We start from the raw sequence: 8,577 nt of genomic DNA on the forward strand, positions 1-8,577 counted from the left end.
TCTCTCTCTCTCTCTCTCTCTCTCTCTCTCTCTCTCTCTCTCTCTCTCTCTCTCTCTCTCTCTCGCTCTCTCTCTCCCTCTCTCTCTCTTCCTCTCTCTCTCTCTCTCTCTCTCTCTCTCTCTCTCTCTCTCTCTCTCTCTCTCTCTCTCTCTCTCTCTCACTCTACCTCATTCTCATTCTCATTCTCACCTCTCACTCTCATTCTCATTCTCACTCTCACTCTCACTCTCACTCTCACTCTCACTCTCACTCTCACTCTCACTCTCTCTCTCTTTCTCTTTCTCTCTCTTCTGTCTCTCTCTATCTTCTGTCTCTCTCTATCTTCTGTCTCTCTCTATCTTCTGTCTCTCTCTATCTTCTGTCTCTCTCTATCTTCTGTCTCTCTCTATCTTCTGTCTCTCTCTCTCTTCTGTCTCTCTCTCTTCAGTCTCTCTCTCTCTTCTGTCTCTCTTTCTCTTCTGTCTCTCTCTCTCTTCTGTCTTTTTCTCTCTTCTGTCTCTCTCTCTTCTGTCTCTTTCTCTTTTCTCTCTCTCTCTCTCTCTCTCTCTCTCTCTTTCTCTCTCTGTCTTTGTCTCCGTCTCTCTCTCTCTCTCTATCTGTGTGTGTGTGCGTGTGTTGGTAATTAGGAACCGCAGAGACATCGTAGAAGGCGAGGAGAAGGGTTGTTTGAAAGGCCACGAGCAGATACCGAGCGGGTAATGAATGTAGTCGGGTTGCTGATAATACTAAGTCCCTAACTAAAACACCGTTGCCATTATCGCAAAGTCGACTGATATAATCTTCGAGAGGTGGTTGCAAGAGAGATTGCACCCTCTTCAATACCCCATTGTTTGTTGATGTGGTAACACTAGAACATGTTTTGCACACGGGGAGGCAACACGTGCGCCCGAACATTTATCTAGAGAACACTCCCTTCAAGGTAAATGCGCTTACCGACCCTCGATTTTTTCCCCTCGGTAAATGATAACTTTACGAGTTTGTTTTCAATTACTTTACCTATCACCGAGTCATCAGAAAGCACGAATCGGCACACGAGACAGCAAGAACAATTTGTGGACCTAATTAAGGAGACGTTTTAAGAACAAAGCTGGCTCGCTAACACCAGTGCCTTGGCGACGCCTCGCCCGCCGCCACATTTCCTACAGTTGCTATTGGCTTTTGTTCCATCGTGTGTAAATAAGGAGCCGCGAACAGGTCGCCTTACAAGTCAGCTGACATGGCGCAGCCGGGACAAGTGTCTGCGTGGAGGTGCGAAACTGCGGTTGGATTACCGTTTTTTAGCTTGTTGTACATATTCGTGGTGTTCCCTTCGCTGCGTGTCAGCCCGCGTCACTGTGGACGCAGATTTGATTTCAACTTTTTTTTTGTCGCGGTCGTCGTCACGAGATTATTATGAGGTGCAGTTTGGGGCGTTTGCTTGTTTAGGTGTTGGGCGAATCTCTCTCTCTCTCTCTCTCTCTCTCTCTCTCTCTCTCTCTCTCTCTCTCTCTCTCTCTCTCTCTCTCTCTCTCTCTCTCTCTCTCTCCCCCCCCCTTTCTGTCGGTCTGTCGATCTGCCATTAGCTCTTAATTCTTATAACTTTCACCACGTCTTATCTTGAGTATGAAATCACTTAATAAAAAAGTTTTCGCATTTGATATAATTACCCTGAACATTTTAATTTGATACGTCTATTCATTGCGTGTGCATATTCATTTCAATTTATTTCTTGTGCGCGTGTCTGTGTGTGTGAGAGAGAGTGTGTGTGTGCGTGCGTGTGTGTGCAACCTGTAGAACCTTCATTGTTTACAGGGAAATCTTTTTGAATTTTGTTCCCCCTTTTTTCTCTCTCTTATAAAGGGCATGATATTCTATTTCTTCTGGTTTTCCATGTCAAGAGATAAGAAGCTGTTGGATGTGTTTGACATGTTTCTCGACCCGCTTTTTCTAATTTTTTGTTGTTTGTTACATGTAATACGAAATCTTAATATTTTATTTCTTCCAGTTTCTTCCAATATAAGGTGAGAATCCGCGGTTATGTCTGACATGTTCCTTGGCTCCGGGATCATCTTTCAGCGAAATATTCAGTGTCTGGCAACAGCGGAACCCGTTTGGGCTGACGCGACATTTACGTAAACCGACCCTGTCCGATTCTTTACCTCCAATAACACACGGGTGACTTACTGTACATGACGGGCTCCCCTTTCTCTCTCTCTCTCTCTCTCTCTCTCTCTCTCTCTCTCTCTCTCTCTCTCTCTCTCTCTCTCTCTCTCTCTTCTCTCTCTCTTCTCTCTCTCTTCTCTTCTCTTCTCTTCTCTTCTCTTATCCTCTCTTCTCGTCTTTTTTTTTCTCTCTCTTCTCTTCTCTTCTCTTTCTTTCTCTCTCTCTCTTGCTCTCCTTCTCCCTCGTGTCCTCTATTTTTTCCATCTCTATCTATCTCTCCCCTTCTCTCTCTTTTTCCTCCTTACTTTATGCCTCGCCTTCTCTCTTTCCTCCTTTTTTATTCACTTTCTCGTTCTCGTAAATAATCAGCTTTTTCTCCCGCCCATTCAGAAGCTAATATCTGCTGCGACCTTCTTGCTGCATCGTCCTCCGTGCGGCACAGCTGACGACTGACGAAAATACTTCCCATATGGACGAGCGCTAATACTTCTCCCTGACAGCTGGGAGGATGAAGACAGATTTTTTTTATTTCTCTGTCCTTTCCGTTTTCTTTTTTCACATTGTGTCGTTCCCTTATGTCCTTGTGCCTCGCTTTCCCCTTTCTTATACAGTCCCTTGCACGTATTGCACATTTTTGGTATATCGTTTCACTCAAGACAGGTTAATTTCAGCCAAAACTGCCACTAAAAACATTAAACTTCGTTCTTCGTATCTTGTTCTTGCTGGCTTGTTACCGCCCTCTCCAGTTCCCTCCTTCAGTCACCATCACTGTACTACATTTTAGTGTTTTACAGTGTACACATCTCCAACCTTTCCCGGTAATGATAAAGCAGCCTTGACCCTGCCGCCCGTCGCCTCGCCCATCTTTCCACCTTCACCCTTCAGTGCCCTGCCACCGCCAACACTCCCGGTCAGCTGGTGTCAGAACGTCCCCAAACAACAACAAACTCCCGAAATCCACACAGTGTCTACTCAGTCTTTGGGAGATTAGAGGCCGGGTGGGGGGGGGGGGGGGTTGTTTTCTCTCATTCCGGAGTGTCTTGCGCTGTTTTCCTCTCTCTCTCGGTGCTTCCCTCGGGTATCCTGACAGAATCTGCACGTGTCCGGTGCTTTATTAGCGGGCGTGCTGAACTCTGCTCTCTGGCATGACCGATTTCGAAACTTACGACCGGGATCTCTCTCTCATTTTTTTTCTCTCTCTTTCCCTCTTTTCTCTACCCTGTTTCCCTGTGTTTTCCTCTTCTCCTTTTCTTGCATTCGAGACTCTCTCTCTCTCTCTCTCTCTCTCTCTCTCTCTCTCTCTCTCTCTCTCTCTCTCTCTCTCTCTCTCTCTCTCTCTCTCTTTCTTTCTTTCTCTCTCTCTCTCTCTCTCTCTCTCTCTCTCTCTCTCTCTCTCTCTCTCTCTCTCTCTCTCTCTCTCTCTCTCTGGTCTCTGGTCTTTTCCAAGTCTTCCTCCCTCTTTCCGCTCCATCTCCTCATGCTTCCATAGTGCAGTATTTCTTTTTCACTTCCTCGTCCTTTCCTCTTCCCCACTCTCCCTCCCCTCCTTACTTTTTAGATCTTTTACGTTTCCTCTTCCTCCTCTCTTTCGTTTTACCTCTTCTCTTTATTTCCCTCCCTTCCCTCCTCTTCCCCTGAATTATCCCCTTACCCCCCATCTCTTTCACCCCCCACTTTCTCTTCCATTCCTTCCTTCCTCTCCCTTCAACTTCCCCTCCTTTCCTCATTCTTTATTTCCCTTCTTCCCTACTTCTTTATTTCTCTTGCCATTAATTCACCTCCCCCATCTATCTCTCCCCCACACCTTCACATCCCCTTCCCTCCCTTCCTGTTCTCCCTCTACCACACCTTTTCCTCCCCATTCTCTCTCTAATCCCTTTCTTTATTTCCCTATCCCATCCTCCTTCCTCCATCCTCGCCCATTATTTCCCCTCTTTTAACCCCTTTCTTTATTTCTCCTTTTCTCCTTCCTCCCCCATTCTATCTTTCTCACACCCTTCCTTTATTTCCCTTCTCTCTCTCTCTCTCTCTCCCCATTCTCTTTTTCACCCTTCCTTTATTTCCTTTAATTTCCTCTTCCCATTCTCTCCCCTTCTTCCTTCCCTCTCCATCCTTGTTTCCCGCTTTTAACCCCCTTCCTTTATTTACCTTTCTCCTTCCCTCACCCATTCTCTCCCTTCCCCCTTCCCTTTATTTCCTCTCTCTTCCACTCATTCCTCCCCCTCCATCCTCCCCTTCCTCCCTCTTTTAATCCCTTCCTTTATTTCCTTTCTCCTTCCCCTTCCCCCCGCTTCCCCTCATATAACCCCTTCCTTTATTTCCCTTTCTCCTTCCTCCTCATTCTCTCTTTTCCCCCTTCCTTTATTTCCTCTCTCATTCCTTCCCCATTCTCTTTTCCCCTCCTTCCTTTAATTCCCTTTCTCCTTCCTCCCCCATTCTCTTTTCCCCCCCTTTCCTTTATTTCCCTCTCCTCTTCCTCCCCCCTCCGCTCCGCCCGTGTCCTCAGGAGCTCGTTCACGGCTGCTGTTTTGTCGAGCTTCCTCATCCCGCTGGTACGGGCTGCGGGTGTCGTCTTACGCTCGCTTTTTGTGTCCTCGTCTGCCTCCGTCTGCTTCTTGTGCTTGGGTGTGCTTCCTCTCCTTGTATTCCTTTTGTGTGCTTGTGCTTCCCGTTCGTTTAGGTATTTGCTTTTTTATTATTATTATTTCGCTGTTGTTGATTTTTTTTGTGGTTGTTTTGTTGTTCTTGTTATTAAGTTGCAATGTGGAAGTAATTATTGCATTGTCTTTGTTTTTTATCATCAGTATCGTTAATATTATCTCTTAGGTCTCGTTCCTACGGAAATATGATATACTATAAGCGTTGTCATCATTATCTTATTGTTATCGCAAGCGGTGTCATGACTTGTCACCAAGGGTCCCCCTTGCTCTTATTCATCTCAAGTCTCATTCTCTCTCTCTCTCTGTCTCTGTCTCTCTCTCTCTCTCTGTCTCTCTCTCTCTCTCTCTCTCTCTCTCTCTCTCTCTCTCTCTCTCTCTCTATCTATCTATCTATCTCTCTCATTATCTAACTCTATCTCTTTCTATCTGCCTGTCTTGCTATCTTTCTGGCTATATATTTGTCTATCTATCTATATATCTGTCTGTTCATCTATCCATTTATCTGTCTATCCATCTATCCATTTATCTGTCTATCCATCTATCCATTTCTCTCTCTTTCTCTTCGATCTCTCTCTCCCCCATTCTTCCTCTCTCTCTCCCTCCCTCCTCCTCCCTCCCTCCCTCCCTCCCTCCCTCCCCTCCCTCCCTCCTCCTCCACCGCCCTCCTTCCCTCTCTCTCTCTCTCTCTCTCTCTCTCTCTCCCTCTCTCTCTCTCTCTCTCTCTCTTTCTCTCTCTCTCTCACTCTCTCTCTCCCTCCCTCCTTTCTTTTCCTCCGCACGCCCTCTCTCAGCCTCCCTTGCGCCCCCAACCCGGTACGAAAAAACGCCCCTCGCGCCCCTGACTCCAAACTATAAAACTCTCGGACAAACAAACAGCGCGAAACGCTAGACTCCGAGGCGAGGACGGCGCGAAAATCGACTCATTAGACTTTTATACCGTCGAGCAAGGTGCCAATTACCACTTACCGACAGAAATACGGGCGTGGGTAATTCTTTGCTTGTTGACACTGACTTATTCGATGGTTTCCCCGCGCGACGAGGGGGGGGGGGGGGCGGGTGGGAGTGTCATGGCGTGCGTGCGTTTAGTGATTCTTTTTTTGTTTTCTTCTTTTGTTTTTTTCTGTTTTTTGTTTTTTTCTTCATGTTGTTGAGACTTGAGCAAATGGAGGAAGAGTGAGAGGAGGAGGAGTAGGAGAATTAAAGATAGTGATAGAGAGAAGGGGAAGGGGCAGAGCGAGGGGAAAGGAAATGGAAGAAGCAGAAAGAGACAAAAGAAAAGAGGCGAGAATGATAATTAAAAAGAATGGAGACGCAGAGAAAGGCGAAGGAAAAAGAGGAGGTGAACATAGAGGGAGAGAAAGACAAAGGAAGAGGCGAGACAAGTGAAGTGAAATTTGTCTGTTGGTGCAACAGGAAAGAAAGAGGAGATAATGAGGACTTGGAAAAGGAGGAGGTGATGCCAATTATGATAATGATGATATGTGGGTAATGATGGTGAAGAAGAGGGTGTGAGCGGCAGGAAGCGAGGACTGCAAGATGGCGAAAGAGCGAGAAATGGAGAAAGGGAGAGAAGCGGCAAGAAGGAGGGAATGAGAAAGCGGATTTGGTATTAAATCCACAAGACGGGAGTGTCCATAAAAAGGCTTTTTCCTCTCTAACTTTATGTCTCTCCGTCTTTTTATTCATCCACCTGTCCATCTGTCTGTCTACCTATTTCTCTGTCTGTCTGCCCACATGTCTATCTATCTATATATCTGTTTGTTACTCTATTGGTTTGCCTGTCCGTCTATCTGTGTTTCTCTCTATCTATCTATCTATCTCTTTCTCTCTACCTCATTCTCTCTCTCACTCTCTCCATCTCACTTTCCTTCCCACCCTCCCTTCCCGCCTCCCTCCCTCATCTTCCTTCCTTCCTCTCTCTCTCTCTCTCTCTCTCTCTCTCTCTCTCTCTCTCTCTCTCTCTCTCTCTCTCTCTCTCTCTCTCTCTCCCTCTCCCTCTCCCTCTCTCTCTCTCTCTCTCTCTCTCTCTCTCTCTCTCTCTCTCTCTCTCTCTCTCTCTCTCTCTCTCTCTCTCGTCCCCCCCCCCCCTTCACTTCCTCTTTCATGTAACCTTCAAAGCCTTTTTTGTCTGTTTATCGTCTACTCATTATTTTTGCCAACGAGACAGTAACTAATGGATAGCGAACGGCGCGAGGGAGAGATAAGAGAGATGCCAGGGATTGTTCGGGAAAGGCCAGTAAAAGGGCGTATAGGCAGAGGAGGAGGATTTCGGAGGACGGGGAATAGGGAGAAGGAGAGAAAGGAGGAATGGGCAGACTGAAAACTGAAATTGTTATTATTATTATCATTTCTGTTCGTAAGTGTTATTAGTATCGTCATCATCAGTGTTGTCATGATTACCGTAAATATCGCTATCATTATATTTATCACTCTTATCACCATGTCATTACAGTAGGAAAATCAGGCCGAAAACCACAGGATGCATTCATTTTGATTATCATAATTATTCGTTTTCCCTTTCTTTCTCTTTCTTTTGTCTCTATCTTGTTCCTTTTTTCTCTTATTCTATATTTTTATTTTTCCTTTACTTCAGGATTCTTTGTTCTATCTTGCCTTTCAGAGCCTTTGCTTTCTGTCATTCTTTTGTTTTAGCTACTTCCGAATTTTCTTTATTATCAAACATCGTATTTTTTCACATGTATTTTTACGCTATTCCCCTGTTTTATCTTGTATTTTTTTACTCCGGACTTTATCGAGTTTTATGTTTGTCTGCATTCCAGTCATTCTTTTGGGTCGTGTTCTTTTTTTTTGTCTTTTTTTTTTTGTCTTATTGAATCTTTTTCCTTGTTTTTTGGTTGCCTTTCTTTTCTCGTCTCTTCCTTCTTTCTTTTAGTCTTTCAGCTTTCCTTTTCTAACGTTCTCTTATTCTCTCTCTTTCTCTCTGTCCGGCTCTCTCTCTCTCTCTCTCTCTCTCTCTCCCTCTCTCTCTCTCTCTCTCTCTCTCTCTCTCTCTCTCTCTCTTTCTCTCTCTCTCTCTCTCTCTCTCTCTCTCTCTCTCTCTCTCTCTCTCTCTCTCTCTCTCTCTCTCTCTCTCACACTCTCACTCATTCTCTCACTCATTCTCTCTCATTCTCTTTCTCATTCTCTCTCTCATTCATTCTCATATTTCCCTCTCATATTCTATTTCTTATATTCTCTCTCTCCTTCTCTCCTTCTCTCTCTTACTCCGCCAAGCGTGTGTTCGTGAGAGATAATTTGCGACAAGAGTTTAGTGGTAGTTTAAGTGGATGTTGTGACGCTGTACTTCAAAACATTGCCGTTAAAACGTTCCTTCCCGGCAGTGGGGCGTCCAACCCCTCCATGCCTGACGCGCTATCACATTTTCTTAGCGTTTTTCGTCTCTCCCTCTTTCTTTTTTCTTTTCTTTTTTATTCTTTTAGCATTTTTTTATATGAGAATTGTTGTTATCGGTGTGTTTATTTTAGATTAGGATAACATCGAATTTTTCCCCCTTTTTTCGTTTCTTTAATTCGAGATACAAGGTGAAAATACTACGGGCGGTTATCTTAGATCTTAGGGTTTTAAAGGTACGTTCAGTAAGCATCATCAGCCGTTTAGAGCGCTGTTAATGAAGCCCCTAAAACGCCCAGCTATCATAATACGGGGTATTGATGTATGCCGTCGCGGGCGAGCATACTAACTACCCCGTGCTATGGTCTCTGGGCGGGAGGGTACGCCGGGCGGCACAAAAGGCTTGTTGTTTTACGTGCCATA

Source organism: Penaeus vannamei, chromosome 15 (genome assembly GCF_042767895.1).
Source record: "Penaeus vannamei isolate JL-2024 chromosome 15, ASM4276789v1, whole genome shotgun sequence".
In the NCBI taxonomy this organism is placed as follows: domain Eukaryota; kingdom Metazoa; phylum Arthropoda; class Malacostraca; order Decapoda; family Penaeidae; genus Penaeus; species Penaeus vannamei.